This window comes from Marmota monax, unplaced genomic scaffold (genome assembly GCF_021218885.2).
Source record: "Marmota monax isolate L192 unplaced genomic scaffold, Marmota_monax_Labrador192_F-V1.1 WCK01_AAM20220418_F8-fsc00065, whole genome shotgun sequence".
In the NCBI taxonomy this organism is placed as follows: domain Eukaryota; kingdom Metazoa; phylum Chordata; class Mammalia; order Rodentia; family Sciuridae; genus Marmota; species Marmota monax.
The window spans coordinates 10,118,302-10,138,949 of NW_026694038.1; the positions used below are offsets into that span (position 1 = coordinate 10,118,302).

The 20,648-nt window shown below is 43.0% G+C and overlaps 1 long non-coding RNA gene across 4 annotated transcripts in view; it reads left to right on the forward strand.

Annotated features, from left to right (window-relative positions):
• Positions 1-20,648, forward strand: part of LOC124106531 (uncharacterized) — a 30,097-nt gene that overhangs the window by 2,230 nt on the left and 7,219 nt on the right. The window contains exons 3-4 of one of the 4 annotated variants that reach the window (XR_006856088.2): positions 9,533-9,712; positions 10,489-11,655. The exons of 1 other annotated variant lie outside the window; for it this stretch is intronic. This is a non-coding gene — a long non-coding RNA (uncharacterized LOC124106531). Of the gene's footprint in view, positions 1-9,532; positions 11,656-12,449; positions 12,527-20,648 lie in introns of those variants that run through there. 2 more of the 4 variants (XR_009228608.1, XR_009228609.1) reach the window with 2 other exon arrangements.

Genomic DNA, 20,648 nt, shown 5'->3' on the forward strand with positions numbered 1-20,648 from the left:
ATCTATTCCTTTATTATTGTGCATGCAAGGAAGGTGCAAGCAGTCTCTAAGATGGCCCCAGTGATCCCTACCTTCTGGGCGTCATATCTTTTGTGATCCCCTTCCCTTTATATTTGGATTGAGCCCAGGGCCTCCTACATGCTAGGAAAACACTCTACCACTGAGCTACATCCCCAGCTCTGCGCTTTTAGTGTGTGGACCTGGTGACTTGATTTTAACCAGCTGAATACTAACAAATGGAATATAGGAAAAGTAATGGGATATCACCTCTGGCTTAGGTTACAAAATGATGTGACTTGCCATCCTGCTTGTTCTCTTGCTCTAAAGGAAGCCCTTGCCACGTTGTGAGCTATCCTATAAAGAGATCTGTGTGGCAGGAAACCTCTGTACCTTGTGCCCAGAAGACTCGTTGCTAGTGAAGACCTGAGGTCCTTAGTCCAACAGGCTGGGAGGAGCTGAATCCTGTCCATAGACATGTGAATAAGTTCACTTTCTGGGAACCAGTAACTTGAGCTTCCAGAATTCTGTCTCCTTTCCTGAGAGACACTTATATCACTGAAAAAAAGGAAAAAAAAGAAAGAAAGAAAGAAAGAAAGAAAGAAAGAAAGAAAGAAAGAAATCAAAGATGGCTTACTGTCAGATGTCTGGGACCCTCAATTACAGAGAAAAAAGTCAATGGTTTCATATTTTAACATTAGCTTACTTCCCCTGCAGAGTATTACCCAGGACTTCTGGGTAATAGTAAGCTATTATCCAAAACCCTAAAGATGGCATGACATTCTAGAAGTCGTTCCCTTCTAGCTAGGAGGATTTTACTTTGTGACATAGTAAAGTGTGGGCTGAAATCTAGCATCTCTACAAATATTGGCTACATTGCCATGTTTAATTGATAATCAGAGTACATGTAAATTGGTGCAGTTAGAGAGATGTGTTTTTGTGGTTTGTAGTCTAAACATTCCACAGTTTCTCCACTGACTAGAGGTTATAATCCCAAATTGGTGAAACTGTAAACCACCTATGACTTTGCTGGATAACACGGCTGTCAATTAAATTGCATAGCTGGGAGCAAAGAATAAAGAAAGCATTGCTCATCAAACTAGGTGTTTACATTTCACTTTGGATGAAAATTGAGGTCAGTTTGCTTAGTGTCCAGGTCAACATGGTGCATATGTATTGTCAAATATACATTTATATTCATATATCAACCATGCTTATGGCAAATTTACTGCAGATCTGAATTCCTTTTGGTAGTAAATGATTGCACATACTGTCAGAGTCAATAAGAATCTTATACACTCTTAATAGGAATAAAGTGACCTGCAAAACAGTAATTTAAAGCATGTTAGTGTAATGTTTGTGTGATAAACTCTCTAGCAAAGGCCTAACACTCTCTTCCCCTCATGATTAATGTTTAGGAAGATAAAGGGGATATAAATATTTTTATTGTTTTATTATCTTTCTTAGAAAAATGACAGAGTGGTTGGTTTAATTAAAAAGGAGACTCTCTCCCATAGATCAAATAAAGAACCATTCTATGGCGATGACAATGGAAAAATACCTATTTAATTTGAATAACACATGGTTCTGTAGAAATGTGCATCTTATATGTATCCTGCATTCACTTAGCCTGATTTATGTGCTATTTTCATCATAGTATTGAACAGAAGAGAAGAGGGGTATGTGCTCTCTCATTTGGGGCTATTAAATGCCTGCTGGGGTTGAGATGACCCTGGCTTCCTACCTAGATGCTTGTTGGGAGTTACCTGGAAGCAGAAAGGAGAAAAAGCATGTTCCATTGAAATGAGGTATCCCTGGAATTGTGGGTGTTCTTTGCCTTGGTTGAATCCATCCATCCCATCGGATTCTCTTTTCTCTGAATGTATTTCCCTAACCCACTCTCCCTGAGAATTTTATTGGTGGGGGGTGTCATCACATACAGTGTTACTTTTTCTAAAATGTCTCAGCATCTGGAGGGCATGTGTACCCTCTATCTTCCTTGTCAACAACTTTACCTCCCTTTTTCTTGCCCCTCATATCCTGATGGATTAAAAACAGGACTGGGCTAATGACCCCCAGTAGCAATTGGAGTAGGAAAGAAGAGAGGAATCCAGGATTGTGCTTATTGGTTACACGAGGGCCCCAGCCATGTGCAAGTCTGGATACCATTAATAAATGTGACTGGAAAAACATGAAATTGGCATTCCAACTGGGGCAGAGGAGCTTCAGTGGGAATGTGTTATTGCCCTAACCCTCAGGAGTCCTCATGGCTCTCCGGAACCACTCCGATGCCACAGGTGGTGGAGAACTCCCTTCCCTGTGTACGGCAGATCCAGCCCCATTCCTAACCACTGCCCATTCTCAAGGGTTTGGGAGGAATGATAGTCTCTCTCTCTCATAGAAATCACTTTTGTCCCTTCACCTAAATATGAATAAATTTAACATTTATGTACATATATTAATTGGAGCCAAGCCTATCTATCTCTCTAGACTCACCATGTAACACAATTGGGGAGGCAGTGCAGATTGGAGGCCAGAGCAAGATCTGGAGGTCAGTGGTGAACATCACAATCTCCCTTCAGTCATTTGCTTGAGATCGATCTGCTTCCTTAATCCACTGGAACCTCAGTTTCCTCAGCTGTTAAATGGGTACTAAGGCTCTTCTCTTGGTATTATTGTGAGGATCAGGAAGGATTCTGGATACTGAGCCCTTGGCATAGGCCTGGGAGATAGCAGTCAGTGGGGGCTGGGGGTATAGCTCAGTTGATAGAGTGCTTGCGTCGCATGCACAAGGCCCTGGGTTCAATCCCCAGCACCACACACACACACACACACACACACACACACACGTTCCCTGTGTAATTTGGAGTACCAAGCATTTGACGTTGTAGCAGCAGTGGCCAGTTGGAAACAGTCTGGCGCTTTGATGTGGGGAAGGGCACATGTGCTTGCTCCTGGCAGACATCCTTTGGTTTGGAAAAGAAACTGAAGCTCTGCTCTTACCTTGGCATGGAGCCGCTGCCCTTGCAACAATGATGTGGAGACCCCTATCTGAAACTCCTGCCCCAAACTTCATCTTGACATGTGTGTCCTGGTAGAGTCAATAATCCTTTGTAGAATACCTCGCCCTTTTTAACTGCTGCATAGTATTCCATAAAATGATCTAGAGTCTATTTATTTACTGTCTTCTTGATGGACATTTAGGTTTCTGGTTTTATAAAAAAAATAGGTTTGTCATCATCTTTATTTTTATATCTGCTTTCTGGGCACCTGAGGGAGTATTTCTACACAGAAGTAGAATTGCTGGGTATGTGCATTTTCCTCGGTAATATTTCTGCCAAATTGTCTTCTGAGGCAGCTGACTCTATACTCCCACACGCAGTACAGGAATGTGCCCTTTTCTTCACACCCTAATTAGTTCTCAACATTTTCAAATATTTTAACTTTTGCCAACATTATGAGTAAAAAAAATATTTAACTTGTTTTTCCCTTGTTTCTAGGGTATTTTTGCAGCATTTTTCTTATGATCATTGAATTTTCACTCTGTAAATTGCTATTGGTATCTTTTGATGATTTCTTATTGGTATTTTTAGATCTTTGTATTGATTTGTAGGACTTGTCTATACATTCTAAATTTAGATCTTTTTAATAATGTAATTTTCCAGCTTGTTGCTTTTTTGCTTTTAATCTTGTTGATGGTGTTTTTTGCCATACACTTTTTTTCCCTCCCCATTTGGATGTAGTTGGATGTATCAGACTTTGTGTCTTCTTAATTCTGCTTCTTCCTCAAGGTCAGAAAATATTTTCTTGCATTTTCTCTTTATGCTTTATAGGTTTTTGTTTTACATTTACCTTTCCAAGTTGTTTTAGCTGATGATATGATGCAAAAAGTTAATTTTTTAATTTTTTCCCCAATTTCCAGTTGCCTTCAGCACCACATATGAAATAATTTGTTCTTTCTGTAGAGATCTGCCTCATACTTGTCTTCAGAATACGTGAGTCTATCCCTCAATTCTCTTTTCTGTTCCATGGCTTAAACTATTTTTTCCTGTACCAATTCCACACTGTTTTAATTACTCTTGTTTAAAAATATGCTTTGCTTTCTATTAGGGAAAAAAAAAGTTTTCATTCCACTATGGATTTAAAAGATTTTCTAAAAAAGTGGTTGTGATTCCTGAGGAGTGCGTTACACGTGACATTTTCCACGGGACATGTCCTGATGGAGAGTGGACCTTGTCAGGAAGGCTGTAGGAAACCTAAGTTCGCTCCACGTGCACAGGATTCTGTGAACATGGGCTCAATGGCTGGAGCCAGCTTAGATCTTGGTGAAGCTTCCCCCAAAGTGATTTTCCAAACCAAATATCTCAGACTAAGGGAAACGCATTTCCAAGTATCTGGAAAGGCCACTGCCTGTACATAGTAGTTGGGAATTTTCCTGAATGATGTGGACACTCCCATCTGTCAGTCAAAGGAGCCTTGGAAATGAAGGCTGGGGAAAAGGGAAGAAGCAGGCCCGAGATGAGATCAGGGCCCTTGAGCAGGTGGACTCTGGCTGAGGGCTGGACCTGGCAGCGCCCCGTAGGGGGACTTGTCTGGGATGACCTCAGTGCGATTGTCCAGTTGTAAGGTTTCTGGTTGTCGTTTCTTTGGTTTCACCCAGGTCTTTAATGAAATGACCTAGCCTTAGATAGCTGGCTAGGGAAAGCCAAGGACTCATCCATACAGGGGAGCCCCCGTAGAAGGCCCAAGTGATGCAGCTTTACTTCAGGCCAGCCCTGTGTGGTAGCAGCACCATTATTCAGGGAAAGGTGACAGTGCTGGGACCTCAGAAGGTGGCCCTGCCCCAGAGAGCTCAGGAGGATGCCTGGGCTGCGATGCCCGGGTACCTTTCCCTCCTCCCTAGCTCCAGCTCCTTCTCAAAGAGGAGGTCCTGGAAAGGAGGGGCCAGCATTTGAATTTCAGTTATAGGACAGGAAAGAGAAGCCTAGTATCCTTAAGGTCACAGAAGAGTCATAGCAGAACTTAAAGGCCAGGTCTCCTTTGGTTGGAGGTCAGCTTGCTAATTCACAAGAACCACGCCAGGACTTAAGTTCTCATGTAGACTAGGGTTTCTCAACCCAGGACGATTTCATCACCCACTCTTCCCAGAGGGTATTTAGCTATGTCTGGAGACATTTTTGGTTCTCCTGGGGCGGGGGTGAGACATCTATGGGTGGAAGCCAGGGTACTGCTGAATGCGCTACAGCGTGACACGCAGCACTGCGTCCCCCAAGTTCATCTGGTCCAGCGTGATGGGGCTGAGATTGAGAAACCCTGATGTAGGCTAGTTAACTTCAGGTTTTCTTTTTCTCGTTTTATTTTTCAGATGACCAATGCCTAGCCTTCATTAACAACTTTGCCACAGTGGGCCTCTCTGATCACAGAGAAATCTAATAAGAATGTGTGGTGGGGGCCGTGAGACCCATCATGGCTACTAGAAAAGCTTCCAAGGTCTTTTCACGTTCAGTATTTCAAAACCCAAATTTGATGATAGGGTGAATTATACTTGTAAAAAGCGAAGAGACTGTAAGCTGTCCGTCTTACGGCTCTAGTTACGTGGTAATCAAGTAATGTCTCCTTCTTATTGTTGGAATCATTTACAGACCATGGCTTTACTATTCCAATGGGAAGGCTGATCAGTGCTAAGATACCCATGCCAGATAGCTCTTATTACACCCAATTTACAGATGATGAAATCGAGGCTCAGGGGGGAAGTAAAATACAGAATCGCTCCCTCCCACTGGTTTCTTATATTCTCAAGTTATAGACACCTGGCTCGCATTGACTCGTAGGTTGTATACTGCACACTCCTGCTGCTTCTAAAGGATCGCTATTCACGTTACAGATGTCATAGATTTATTATGATGGCTTACTTAGCAGATGGCTATGAAGTGGTTTATTCTAAGAAAATAGGGAACATTAAGACTGTTTTCTATCAGATGGAAGCAAAGCTTCTTGAAGAAGGTGTGTCTTTCCCTAATCCTCAGTACGATGCTACCCGAAGTAGCAGAAGGAATGGTGGCTGTTGACTCTTCAGTTCAACTGCGAGTCTTACTTTTTGCTTGACTAGGAGTCCCCCTCCCCTGCAGGATTCTGTGTTGGTGTTGTGGAGTGATGCAGGTTACAAGAAATGCACTTGAGTTGACAGATTTCCCAAGGAATCTTTCGTGCATGAGAAATACACTACCTTGGGTTCTGAATGAGTTAAATGGCTTGGGAATCTAATTTTGATTGTTCACACTGTAGTTGGGGCTTAAGTCACCCTTAAGTCTCCGTCTGAGCTTGGCTTAGAGAAAGAGACATTGATGTGTGTACCAGTTTAATAAATTTGGCAGTGGGGAGGTGCAAAGAGTATCGTTTCAATTATAGATTGACCCACGATTGATGATGGAGCAATGTGTGTTGCTTAGGTTACGATCAATACCAAGTAACGGCAGGTGCTCGAGTCTTAGGAGAGTGGGGGCAAATGTTGGAGAATCGACGGACTGATAAATTCACATTGGTCTTTTGATACAGGGAAGATAAAAAAAAACAGTAAAACATTGTAAGATGGGAGTGATAGTATAGTGAATGTTAAAATAGCCTGCCCAAGCTTTTATCCTACGTACCTATGCCCACACTACCCCTCCAATGGGATTGTCCTGTTCTAAGTTTGTTCTGAGTCTCGAGTGTGAGTCATCTCATAGTGTTTTAGAGGAGAAAGGCCTCAGCAGTTGCTTCTCTTGGGAAAGTCTTTATTTTTCTATTTATGCAAATATCCCGGCATTCAGGGAGTTGGACTAATAAAATTGTCTCATATAAAGCCTAGTCACTACCCTGGTTGGGTTGAGATGGAGTATATTAAGGAATTACAACCCCCACTTTATAATTGGAAGAGGAGAGGTTGACAGATTTACCTGAACTGGTGGTGTACCAAGTGCCACGTGGGACAGCCTGAGAGCCGTTTCTCACCAGGAGCTTACTGCTTGGTGTGAGGGAGACGGATATGCAATCAAAAATTAGAGAACAGGATGGCCTATGAGCTGGCGCTGATCTGACTGCAGATAATGAATGCCACAAGAGCTGAGCAGGACAGGTTGCCGTGGTGGACAGCAAAGCCCTGGGAGAGGAGAGAAACCTGAGCTGGACTTGGATAGGCTGGGAGGATATAAATAGCCGGTGGGCAGAGTGACCCAGTGGTGACTGATGGGGGTACAGCCATCTTCAGGAAGAGCCCAGGTCACAGAGATGACACTTCCCTAAAACAAAGCCCTCGCCACAGGTAAGTCTCAGGGGGTCTGGAATGGAGAGGCATTTAAGAGAGTCACACAGTGTTTCCAAGATTAAATCTACAGTGTCAGATAATATGGGTAAAACGACGGTGTGTTCTCAGCCAAGTGGTATTATTTCTCAGAGAAATAATTTTTATCAAGAACAGATCTCTAAAATTAGACCTCCGTTGATATGAATGAGCTAATTAGGTGAGAAAAATGAACTTTTAAAGATTCTTTAACCATCGTGTTGGCATGTTTAGAAACTGCACCCCGTTCTGCTGATAAAAGGGTAGTCTCTATGTTTGGGTTTTACCCTCTAACACTCCAACACTGGGTCATTTTCAGAGACAGGGTAAAAAAAAAAAACAAAAAAAAACCTTTCCTTTTAATTAGGCTGCCCAAGTGGCTGAGTTTGTCTGGGGAGTCCCGGATTATGCTGGTCACACCAGCAAAACTATTGATAGCTTCCCCTTTGGACCCTAAAGTGTCCAGGTTTGGATTATAAATTCTAATAGTTAATAGTTCTAAGTGATGTACTTTGGACTTCTTGATTATTCTGTGAATTCTCAGTGGCCAATAGGGATACTCCCAGCTTATGGGTATTTATTTGCCTACATATGCATTCTGTCTTTTTGAAATGGTGATATATTTTTTTCCTTACAGATAAAATAGTCATTGTAAAAAATTAGCAATGGAGAAAGGCATAAGTAAGATATTATAACCCAGAAATTATTTATATGCAATTTAGATTGATTGATAAATAGATAAATAATGTGTGGATAGTATATATAGATATGTATGCATATAAATAAACAAAATAAAGGTATTGTGTCCATCTACAACTAAAAAAAATATATATATATATGTATATATTTTTAGTTGTAGATGGACACAATACCTTCATTTTGTTCATTTATTTTTATGTGGTGCTGAGGATCATACCCAGTGCCTCACTGAGCCACAGCCCCAGTCCTCCATGTTATGTTTTAAAGATGCTTTTCTGTAAGTGAAATTGCCAAGTCAAAGGGGATAGGATATGCATGTAAAATTTTGGAATTGCCAAACTTTGCTGGAGAGTGTGAGAGTCCCACTCCCTCACAGCCTCGTCTGTGCTGAGCCTGTCACTCTTTTTCATCTTTCAATCTGAGAGAATTTTATCTCCTGGTTATTTTAAGTTGTATCTTTGATTATTAATGATTTGTATATTTTTATTTTTAAATTGCCCACTTTTCCATTAGACTGTTCATCTTTCCCCTACCTAATAATAAAATAACCCTCTTTGTTATGTTGAATTTTTTTTTCTAATTTGCTATTTGTCTTTTAACTTTTTATATAGACTTTTGTGTGTGCATGTGTATGTGTAGACTCAGAAGTCCTTATTTTGTATGTAATTATATCTATCAGTCTTCTCCGTTATAGAGTTACGTACTTCTTTTATATGACCAAATTTTCAATGAAGTCCTGTGAAATTTTCAGTCTCATCTGATGCTCTCAAACCCCTTAAGCTCCTTGTTTCAAATTTGCCGTCTGAGCTCACAGATGAGGTATAATTTTTGTTTCTATTTCTATAGTTCAGTAAACCTCTCGAGGGGTTTTAGTCACTTTACAAATTCACAGATAAGTCACTGCAAGTAAGAGCTGGTGATGTGCATTCTTTCCCTCAACCACAAAATGTGTGCCTCCATTCATGGAAGGCTATAATGGGACTTGGAAGGGACTAGTTTGTTTAGATTTTTTGCAGGGTGAATCATGTTGTCCCATTGATGTGCTTTATAATTATACTGATGTGTTCTCAAAAAAATTTTTCTGGCACCAACCCAAGAATCTAATACATAGTCAAAAACCACCAGTTTTGTTGTAGCTCCCCCAGAGCAACAGCTTTCATGGAATGGAATCTCCAGGCTTCATGGCAGATTCCCTAGACCATGGAGGAGGGCCTGCCAGGCATCCAGTTCTGGCTAGGACCAGGTGGGTGAGCTTGTAACTGGGCTCTGACACTGGTTATGTTGGCTTGAACCACATGGGAGCCTCAAAGACTCCCCTCTTGTCTTTAAAGTTAGACCTGAGCCTCCCGCTTCTCTTTGGTCCTCTGCTGTGCCTGCCTGGCTCTGCCAGTGTTTACACTGTGGGGTGAGGGAGAGAAGAGAATCTTCCCCCCCACTTTCAGACCTCATGACAGTCCACTTGGTTGTCACTATAACCCCACCTCCACCCGCACATCATGCCTTTCTCTCTTCTTGCAGGGTGAGCACTGAGCCCCAGGCAGAGCTGAGCGTAGTAGGACTGGTGAACACCACCATGACGCAGAGGCAGGTTGCTCTCAGCTTCTGGAGCTTCTGCCCAGCCCCAGGGACTCCAGGATTCAGCCCAGGTGCAATGGAAGCCAAATCCTGCTGCTGATGCCTTCTCAAGAGGATTCATGGGTGGGGATCTGGGGATGGGAACCAAAGTCCCACATCAGTGTTGTCTTGACGAGAAATTAGGAAAGGGCAGGGGCTGTGGCTCAGCAGTAGAGCGCTCACCTAGCATGTGTGAGGCCCTGGGTTCAATCCTCAGCACCACATAAAAATAAGTAAATAAATAAAGATATTGTGCCCAACTACAACTAATAAATAAATAAATAAGAAATTAGGAAAGATGAGTAAATGTAAGAACTATGGGGCCGGCGTTGTGGCTCAGTGGTAGAGCAGTTGCCTAGCATGCATGAGGCACTAGGTTTGATTCCCGGCACCACATAAAAATAAAATAAAGGTCTTGTGTCCGTTTACAACTAAAAAAAAAAAAGAAAAATTTTTTAAATGTAAGAACTATAAAATAGCCTGCTCCTCTCAGCAAGAAACCAGGTTTATGGTGCAACTCTGTGGTCAAGACCAGGGGTTTGAAAATAGTTATTATGAAATGACCCTATTAGGGTTTTAGTGGCCCTCTCCAGAGGCTATGCTTTTAAATGGATTGCATCAGGGTCCCCTCAATTGGGGGAAGATAAACTAATTTTTCTCCTGCCTATTCAGTGCCATTTGCTCTCCCTCTCCCCGTCTTCCTACACCATGTATACTGACAAAAAGTCAAAGAATGAATTTAGTCAAAATACAGTCCCTCCTCAGACTGCTGGGAGGGAGAAACCACATATATTCAAAGCCCAAACCTTTCCATAGGCAAAGCTCGATGGTAAGTAATCGTTGTCTTGTCCCCCATTCAGGAATTGTCCATTCCTCCCAGTGGGTGTTGGCAGCATGTTCGATGGAGACCACTAATGAGGAGCTTCCCCTTCCCTAAGCTCCTCTGGATTCTCAAGGATGTGTGAACCAGGGAAGCGAGTGGTGGTAAAGGATTTCTAGGCCCGTCATTTTCTTTTTCTGAGGTCTGGGTTTGAAAGTGGTAGAGCATTTACCAATTCTTCTCCATGGCAGGTCCTACAAGAGGGATGGAGAAGAGAAATTCTGAATATATGACATGTCTGGATTTTACAAAGGTGTTTCACTAATGATATCTGTAGGAGACTGGGGCCCCCTAAAGATCCTGGGTCCTGATCCCTGAATCCTATGAGTGTTACATTATACAGTTAAGTCTTTGCAGAGGTGATTAAGTTAAAGATCTTGAGCTGGAGATATTATCCTGGATTATCCAGCTGGGCCCTAAATGCCATCACTTGTATCCTTACTTAAGAAAGAGGCCAAGGGAGGTTTTATAATGACACTCACAGGAGGGAAGTGTTTTAGTTAGTTTTTTCATTTCTGTTACTAAAAGACCAGAACAATTGTGGAGGAGAAAAAGTTTATTTGGGGGCTCATAGTTTCAGAGGTCTCAATCCATAGAGAGCAAGTTCCATTCCTCAGGGCTCAAGGTGAGGCAGAACACCATGGTGGAAGAGTGTGGCAGAGAGAAGCAGCTCACAGGATGATTAGGCAGCAGAGAGAGAGAGATCTCCACTTGCCAGATACAAATATATACCCAAAGCCACGCCCCCAATGCCCCACCTCCTCTGGACATGCCCCCACCTGCCTCCAGTTACCTCCTTTTATTCCTATCCCGTGATTCATTCACTGATTGGGTTAAGGCTCTTGTAACCCAATCATTTCTCCTCTGAACTTTCTTGCACTGTCTCACACTGGAGCTCTGGGGGACACCTCAGATCCAAGCCATAATAGCAGGCAATGTAAAGATGGAGCACGGGAGGCTTTGAAGATGCTGGCCCTGAAGACGAGAGTGATGCAGCCCGCCCAAGCCAAGAAGCTCAAGAGGCAAGAAGCAATTTCTCCCCTAGAGTCTCTGGAGGGAGTGTGGCCTTGATTGTGGCGCAGTGAAACCAATGTTTGATTTCTGATCTCTAGAACCGTCAAAGAATAAATCTGTGTCACTTAAGGTCTCTAAATCTGTGGTGATTTGTTATGGTAGCCCTGGGGCCTTGCAGATAAAATGGAGAATCCTGAACCTAGAAGCCTGGGTCAGTAGAGTCATAGGTTTCTGACCAACTCTAACTACTTATTCATTTACTCAGGAGATGTTTATTGAGTGACTATTCCAGACAAGGAACTGTGAGTAAAGCAAACTCACTATTTGCACAAATGTCCCTATCTGTGCAAAACTCTGGAAGCTCAACATTAGCAGTAAGGTCCATGAGACTGGGGCGGGGGGGAGGCACTTCTATACCTGTTTTAGAGAATGAGGTTCAATTCAAGATGGGGAGGAAGTGGCCAGGGGTCCACTTCTGGAGTACTGATGGGTCCACATTCTGCAGGTCGAACAGTTCATCTGTTTATTCACCCAGTTAATAAATGTTTAGTGAGCACCTATTATGTGTCTGGCACTGACAAGGCTTTGGGAAAACAGCAGCAATTAGGACAGAAACATTTGCTGACCTCTTAGAGCTTCCTCTAGATAGACATGAGAGGCTTAATTGTGCAATTATCACCTCTTCTCACTATATTAGATTTTTTCAGATTACACAATTGTTCTATAGTATTAAAATAGCAAAATCAAATATTACAGAAATACATAACAGAAAAGAAAAATGCCCCATCAACTTGTACTCCCCCCCAGAGACAGTCACTGCCAACAAACAGGTTTTCCGCTTGTTTCTCCAACTTTTAAAGTTTACATATAATTTACTTTAAAAGCATAAAAATAGAGGAATAATAAATACTCTTATGGTTTTTTTTAGCTTGATATAGCTTGAATATCCTCCTACATGAATATGAAGAAAGAAGTTTATAGAGGTGGAAATGCAGCGTCAGAGGGTATGAATAATTTCAATAATAATACTCTCAGATTTCTGACCGTTGGGGGTGTACTTGGACGGGAGTGCCAAGGAGATGGCGTGTTTTCTCGAAGCCCCAATGACGCTGGATGTCATCAGTGATTTTAATCTTCACCTGTCCGATAGGCGAGAGGGGATCTCTTGTTTGGATGAACCGTTTTTGACCTACAACTGAGATAACAGCGAAGTGGGAATGTGCAAGGGGTTGAACGGGTGACCTAGTCAAAGAGGCCGGAGCCGCTGCGCTCTGGAGGGCGCGGGAGGTGGGATGAGAGAGGGTGAGGAGGGAGGCAGGGCCCAACCCCAGGGCCTTGTGGTTCATCTTAAGGGTTTTGGTTTTTATTCCAAGAGAGAAGAGGAGCCAGGGAGAGATCTCGTACAATCTGGCACCATCAGGTGGGCCTTTCCAACAGCCCCCTCTGGCCCTGTGCAGAAAGTGGGCTGACGAAGTGGGGGGAGCGGATACAGAGAGCAAGAGGTAGCTGGGGTGGGTCCCGGTGAGAGGCAGTGTTAGCCCCTGGGCGAGGGTGGAGGCCAGTCCTGGAGAGAAGTGACTGCATTTGAGTTATTTAGGCCACAGAATTGACAGGAGGAAGCTTGAGGGGGAGAGGAAGAGGGTGGTGAGTTGGAAGACAGATGGAATAGGAGTCATCGCGGGGATGAGGAGATGTCCCAGGAGCAGGCGAGGGTTTGCCTGGAAGGGGAAGCTCCAGAGGAGAGGCGGGCACGGGAGTCCTGGGCTCTCCAGACCTGAATCCACAGCCCTGTCTACGGCAAGCTGCCAATTGGGCTGGGAGAGTATTTTAGACCACGGCCCTGTGGTCTGGAACAGAAGCCTGCCTGCGGAGGGGACAGGGCCAAGTGGAGATGAGCCCTCCCTCGTGGAGTTTGAAGGAGAACCAGGTGAGTGATGATGGCATTTTGAACTTGGAGTCATAAGAAAGGCTGCATCAGGGGAAAGCAGGAAAGGGAAGTCGTGGGTCAGCCCAAGTCGTGAGGAAGAAGGGCCGGGAAGAGAGAGCTAGGGCAGAGCTGGGTGGGGGCTGAAGGGCCACAGAGCACTAGAAAGGGGTGGATGGACCTCGGTCCCTGAGGATGGCTGAGTGGTCAAGAGCCAGGCTTTCAAGCTGAGCAGATCTGAGTTTGAATCCCCAGCTCTAGTTGGGTGACTTCGAACAAGTCACTGAACTTCTGTTCTTTTCGTAGACACCAGAATAGAGAAGAAAAATAAAGATCAATGTATGAAATATAATTCAATGTTCTTCGAGTTCAAAAACCAAGCATTAAAATTGCAATTAAATGCCACACACACTCATTAGACTTGCAAAATTTGAAAAATCTGATAAAACCAATTGATCGTAAGGATGCGAAGCAACAGGAAATCTATATGCTCCTGGTGGGAATGTAGATTATTATAACCATCTGGGGAAACACTTTGGCATTATCTATTAAAACTGAAAATGTACACATTCTACAACTCAACAATTTTGTCTTGGGGTATGCAAATCTAAGAGGAACTTCTCATGTGTACTGGGGTATATACACAAGTTTATCCATAACTTTGTTGTTCATTATTGCCTCAGGCTAGAAACAATGCAACTATCCACCAAATATGAAATATAGATTGTGATGTGTTCACACAGTGGAGTACTATACAGCACTGAGAAGGAACAAACCATGCTATAGGGAAATGACATGAATAAATTATATAAATACAATGTTGAACACAAGAAATGGTTCGTAAGAATTAAAAAATAAGCAAACTAAATTGTAACATAGTTTATTTTTTTACAGTCTTTTTCTTTTTTAATATTGGGGACTGAACTCAGAGGTACTTTACCACTGAGCTACATCCCCAGCTCTTTTTATTTATTTTTTTTAAATTTTGAGACAGGGTCTTGCTAAATTGTTGAGACTGGCCTCAAACTTGCAGTCCTCCTACCTCAGCCTCATAAGTCACTGGAATTACAGGCATGAGCCCCTGAGCCCAGTTTATAATACATGTTTTTTGAGAAAACTGTAAAGAAAGGAAAGAAAGCAATTATTATGCAAGCCAGGGTGGCAATCCTTGTAGAGGAGAAGAGTGCCAGGCCTGCAGGGAGTCCTCAGAGCAGGGGGACTCACGGTGCTTGGGGGTATTCCATTTCTTGACCCAGGAGGTAGTTACACAAGTGTTTGCTTTGTGATTGTTCATTATACTGTACATTTGTTTTGAACACTTTAATCCAAGAGTATTTTATTCCACAATTTAAACAGGTTTAAAAAGAAGATAGCTAACACTTGTAAAATGCTTGGCGTAGTGCCTGGCCCATATTAAGAGCTCAACAGATGGCAATTTTATTTACTGTTATAACCCAGTTGTTAGAGCTGCCTTGTCTCCTAAGCAACCTTCCAGCTCCTGGACTGAGCTCTCGTTTCCATGTGGCCCGGCTTTGAGGTTCAGATTCTGGGCTGCTCTGTTTCCCAGGGCAGCCCCCCAAACCCTGCTCCTCCACGGCACTTCTCAGTCGACAGGTGGCTGTTTACTCTGATGCCTCCAACCCTCCCCAAGTGGGCCACCAAAGTTTGGCAATAGTGTGGAAAACTTTCTCCTTCCTTCCTGCCTTCCTTTTTCTTTTTCTTTCTTCTCTCCCCCCATCTCCTCCTTCCTTCCTTTTTTTTGTGGGGGGGGGTGAGGTGGGGAGTATCTTTGTAATGCGGTTCTAGAAAGCTAGATGCTAAACTGAGCATTGTATCATCTGGGACAGAACCAGAGTCCAGCCTGCTGCAGGTCGGGGTTCAGGGGTGAAGCCCTATGACAAGCTGGTGCCAAAGAAAAGGGACCTTTTTTTTTTTTTAACAGACTTTAGTTTTCAGGGCAATTCTAGATTCACAAGTCTGTTGTGAAAGACACACCCAAATAGCGGTGATGCAGGAGGGACCGGATGCATCCCGGGATATCTGCGATTGCCAATTTAAACCCTTCCAGAGTGTGATCCATATTCTGAAATTCCACAGAAAGGTGGATGGTCACTGGCTGAAGGCAGTCTGAGAATGTCTCTGGTCCTTGCAGGCCTAGAGGAGTAAAGGATGAGGAAGCACCTTCCACAGGTACCAGAAGGGGTGCTGTGTACAAGGGCTGATTGTGAGGCTAGCCGATCACTGGGGGTGCTCATCATGAGCCAGCACAGTGCTATTGCTTCATTCTTACCTCCACCCCAGGAGGCAGATGCCTTTATCTTTTCAGCAGATACAGCTGAAGCACAGAGGAGTGCAGTAACTTGCTGAAGATCACACAGCTGGTTAAGTGATAGAGCCCAGAAGAGGGATCCTTCTTAGGGAGGACCCAGGGTTTGGGAATCAGATGAAGGCAGATTTTTGCTAACAATAAGCAAAATGATCCCCAAACGCCAATCCAACAGGGAATGTGGAGTTTTGGAAGCTGCTGTAAACAGCTTGACTATCAAGTATGTTTTAGAAAAGATTCCTGCAACGGAGCAGCAGGTGAGACTACATACGTTTCAAGGTCTTTCCAAAGAAGCCAAGATTGAAAATTTGAGTCTTAGTAGAGCTTCAGACAGAGGAATGGACTATATAGTAAAAAAAAAAAAAGAAAAGAAAAGAAAAAAAGTAGATAAAAAATAAAACAAAACAAAAAACTGCACAGCACGCCCGATGCGTATGCCATTCGGGTACCCTTTCATGCTGATGTTCAGGAACATCCTCAGAACTCTGGAGACAAGTAAAATCATTTTCCTTAGGGGGCTGTTTCTGTTTAGTCTTTTAGCTGACAGTAGTTGCACAGCGCCTTTCTAACTGCCAATGAAATACCTTCCTAAGCTCCAGAAGAGAAACGATTTGCATAAGGCATTCTCCCACACTTATTTCTTTAATTCCAGACCAGAAGCACTGATCTTGCCATAGGTACCCTCCCGCCACATCTCCCACAATTGGCCTGTGAACTGTGAGCGCCCCGTGTTGCCAACGGCAATCCGGAGTGTTGTTTAGAATCTGCCCTTCGTGCTGAAATGGCTTTGTTTCCAGGGTTACAGCAACGTCTCTGGTCTATCTCCATGACCATGTCACTACTTTCTGGTTTTCAGAGCGTCTGTGACCACCCTCCAGGATAAGGAGGCATGTGATGGTGTCTCTGGTTGAAGCCTTTCCTGTTACCTGGAAAACCAGATTTGATTGTGGTTATGTGACCTATTGGAAAATTGACCTGGCATTTTATCCTTGGGCAGAATATTAAGCTGGGTTGCATATCATGGCTTTTAAAGTCTTTGAATAATAACTATTTAAATTAACTGTGTGGAAACTTAGGAATTGCCTGTGTTCAATATAATTTCTCCTTGTACATACAGTTAAGTAGTTCATGATACATGTAATTAAATTGAGTTTATTGAACATATAGTATTTTTAACAGGCTTTAGTTTTCAGGGCAATTTTAGGTCCACTGCAAAATTGAGCACAAAGTAGCGCATTTCCATATATCACACCTGTCCCCCGATATGCATAGCCTCCCCCATTCACATCCCCCACCAAAGTGGCAATGGCACCCCATTACTGCTCAACATCCATCGTTTTACATCAGGGTCCACTTTTGAAGTTTTACGTCCTCTGGCTTCTTCATGGTTTCACCTTTTCCAGAAAGTTATAGAGCTGAAATTACACAGCATGTAGCCTTTTCAGATTTTCTCTTTCACTTAGTGATATTAATTTAAGATTCTTCCTTGTCTTTCTAAGACTTAACAGTTCATTTCTTTTCAATGTCAAATAATACTCCACTTTCTGGATATACCACAATTTTTTTTTAATCCGTTCTCCCACTGAAGGACATGGTTGCTTCTAAGCTTTGGCCATTGTAAACAAAACTGCTATAAACATTCACGTGCAGGTTCTTCTGTGGACGTGTTTTCAATTCTTCTGGGTAAATACCAAGGAGCATCCTTACTGGATCATATGAGAAAAGTATACTGAGTTTTGTAAGAAATTGCTGACTGCCTTCCAAAGTGGCTGAACCATTTTGCATTCCCACCAGAAGTGAACGAGAGCTCCTGTTTCCTGACACACCTCACCAGAATTCGTTGCTGTCATATTTTTTTAAACTTTTATCATGCTAGTAAGTATATGGTGGTATCTCACTGTTATTTTAATTTGCATTCCCTAATGACATATGAGGTTGAGCATCTTCTCATGTGCTTTTTTTTTTTTTTTTCCATCTATAGCTCTTCTTTGTTGAGGCCTCTGTTTGGATCTGTTCAGATTTTTTGCCCATTTTTAACTTAGGTTGTTCATATTTTTGTGGTTGAGTTTTAAGAGTTTTTTGTATATTTTTCGTAACAGTCCTTCATCAGTCATGTCTGTTGCCAGTATTTTCTCCCAGTCTGCGGCTTGTCCTGTTCACTTGAACATACGACAGTGTCTGTTCCAGGTCACAGGGACATAGAAAGTATATTTGAGACCATTGCTCCCTTTGAAGTTGCTTTCATTCTTATTTGGGGAAAAAAAATCTATTTCCTGGACGCAGAAAGAATGCCAGTGTTCTTTTTATTGGCTGCTATTGAAGCTCCTAAATGGATCCTGGAGTAATAAACACTCCAGAGAACTGGGACACTTGGGAAACTTGCTTGGACGTTGTTTTATGTGGGGAGAGTCTCCCAATAAACCAGAGACTGGTGGCCTAGGTATTGAAACCCTGACTTATTGGGGAAGACAAAGCATTGCCAGTATCCTGAGAAATATCAGTGACTGATGTTTCTGTGCTCCCTCACGTTCCACGGTCACCGGCCTCACCTCGTGTGACGGTTGTGAGGTGGTGACAATTTACCCAAATAGAAGGGAATATGGCAATGGGGCCAAGAGAAAAGAAGTTTTTATTATATGTTTTAGGCATATACAGAAGAACCTGCACATAAATGTTTAGGCAGCTTTTTCGTCACTGTGACCAACAGAGCTGACAAGAAAAATTTTTAGAGGAGGAAAAGTTGGTCGCTCCTGGTTTCAGAGGTCTCAGTCCTTAGATAGTTGACTCCATTGCTTGGCACCCGGGGGGCAGGCAGAACATCATGGCAGAAGGGTGTGCAGGAACATGGCACCAGGAAGCAGAGAGAGACAGCTCCACTCTCCAGGGGCCAAATACATACCCGAAAGGCACACCTCCACCGACTCACCTCCTCCAGCCACACCCCACCTGCCTTCAGTTGCTACCCAGTCAATCCCCATTAGGGAGGACAATGCACTGATTAGATTAAGACTCTCATAACCCAATCATTCCACCTCTAAACTTTCTTCATTTTCTTGCACATGAACTTTTGGGGAACACCTACTATCTATACCATAACATTATATTTATCTGGATTTTTATATTTTAAAATATTTTAAAACATGTAACAGAAGGGGCTCACTTCTAAACAGCATAGAGTCACAGGGAGTAAAACTCATGTGACTTCACATTTTGGAGTCTGCGGCATTCGCTGGTATGGAAGTACATATCAGCATATTATTAAGGTGACATCTTAAACTTCAATAATATTAAACAGAACTCTTTCAGCATGTCTACTTATAGATTAAAAAACAGGGCCTTAGCCAGGTGCAGTGGTGCACGTCTGTAATCCCAGCAGCTCGGGAGGTTGAGACAGGAGAATTGCAAGTTCAAAGCCAGCCTCAGCAATGGCAAGGCATTAAGTAACTCAGTGAGACCCTGTGCCTGAATAAGATACAAAATAGGGCTGGGGATGTGGCTCAGTGGTTGAGTGCCCCTGAGTTCAATACCTGGTACCACCTCCTCCCCCGCCCCCAAAAAAAAAACAAAAAAAACAAGATCTTAAACCCAGTGTGAATTGGATGCCAGCTCTCTCCAGTTGCATGAGCCATGTCAACACTCATCAGCAAGTGCTAGGAGTCATGTTGGAGTGTAAGGTTTGACCTTGAATCTGAAATGAAAGGGAAGCTCAAACACTTAGCTGCGCAGAAGAACAAACACTAGCGAGACAGGATTGTTAGGACTGACAGTGAGCTGGATCCAGTATCAAGGCCATTCACTCCCAATGCTGTGTCCAAAGAGGAGGAAACAGTCCAGGCACCCAAACGTCCCATTCCTCAGAGAGGGCCAGAGAACCCTGAGAGACAGCAGGCAGTGGCCAGAAAAAGGGCACAATTTTGTCTCCATCCAGGAAGATCTACTTATTCAGTGGACCAACAGCAAGTCCCTTTCCTTGGTGAGACTGATATAAATGTTCTCCAGAATTGCCCAAGCTGCCAAGTTTCCAACCAAGTTGGAGAAAGCAGGAGTTGCCCAGTGCTGAGTCTTGGAGGACCCTACACTGCGTGAAGACCCCTGTTGCAGGACCTCCGCAAGTCTGGGGTCCATCCAGGCTGTGTGGTTAGTTATATGACCTTGGGCCACTTATTTAAACATTGTGAAACATTAAACATTGGTTTCTTCATTTATAAAACTGGAATAATAATTGCTGTGACTCGGTTCTGTTGCAAAGATGAGTGAACATTTTACATCAAATACTTGGCCTGTAGTAGGAACTCAATAAATGTTAAGTAATTAAAAAAATCATTCAGACTTTATTTATGCCTTTAATGACTCCACTGTAAGAAAGGCCCAGGTGCACTCTCTATATATACTTCTGCTTATGCTGCTTTTGTTGAAAATAAAATATGGTGTCAACTACGATGCTTTCAGTTGCAAGTATCAAAACTGCCAACTCAAATTAGCTTAAAAAAATAAAGTGAACTTATTGGTTCACATAACTGGAAAATCCCATGAAAAAGTCAGCTTCAGGAGAAGCTTGACCCAGCAGGTCCATGATGTGCTATTGGTTGACCTGGTTTCTTTTCTCTTTTCTTTTAAGGGATGGGGTCTTACTATATTACCCTGATTAGCCTCAAACTTCTGGGCTCAAGTGATCCTCCTGCCTCAGCCTCCCAAGTAGCTGGGACAATAGGTGCCGCCACACCTGGCTCAGACTTGGTTTCTGCTCTGTTACTGTGGTATCAGTTTTATTCCAAGTCTGGTTTCCTTTGTTGTCGCAAGATGGTTGTCAGCAGATGTCTGGGTCCATCTGTTAGGATTTAGTTTACTCTGTCTGACTGAAAACCCACTATGATAG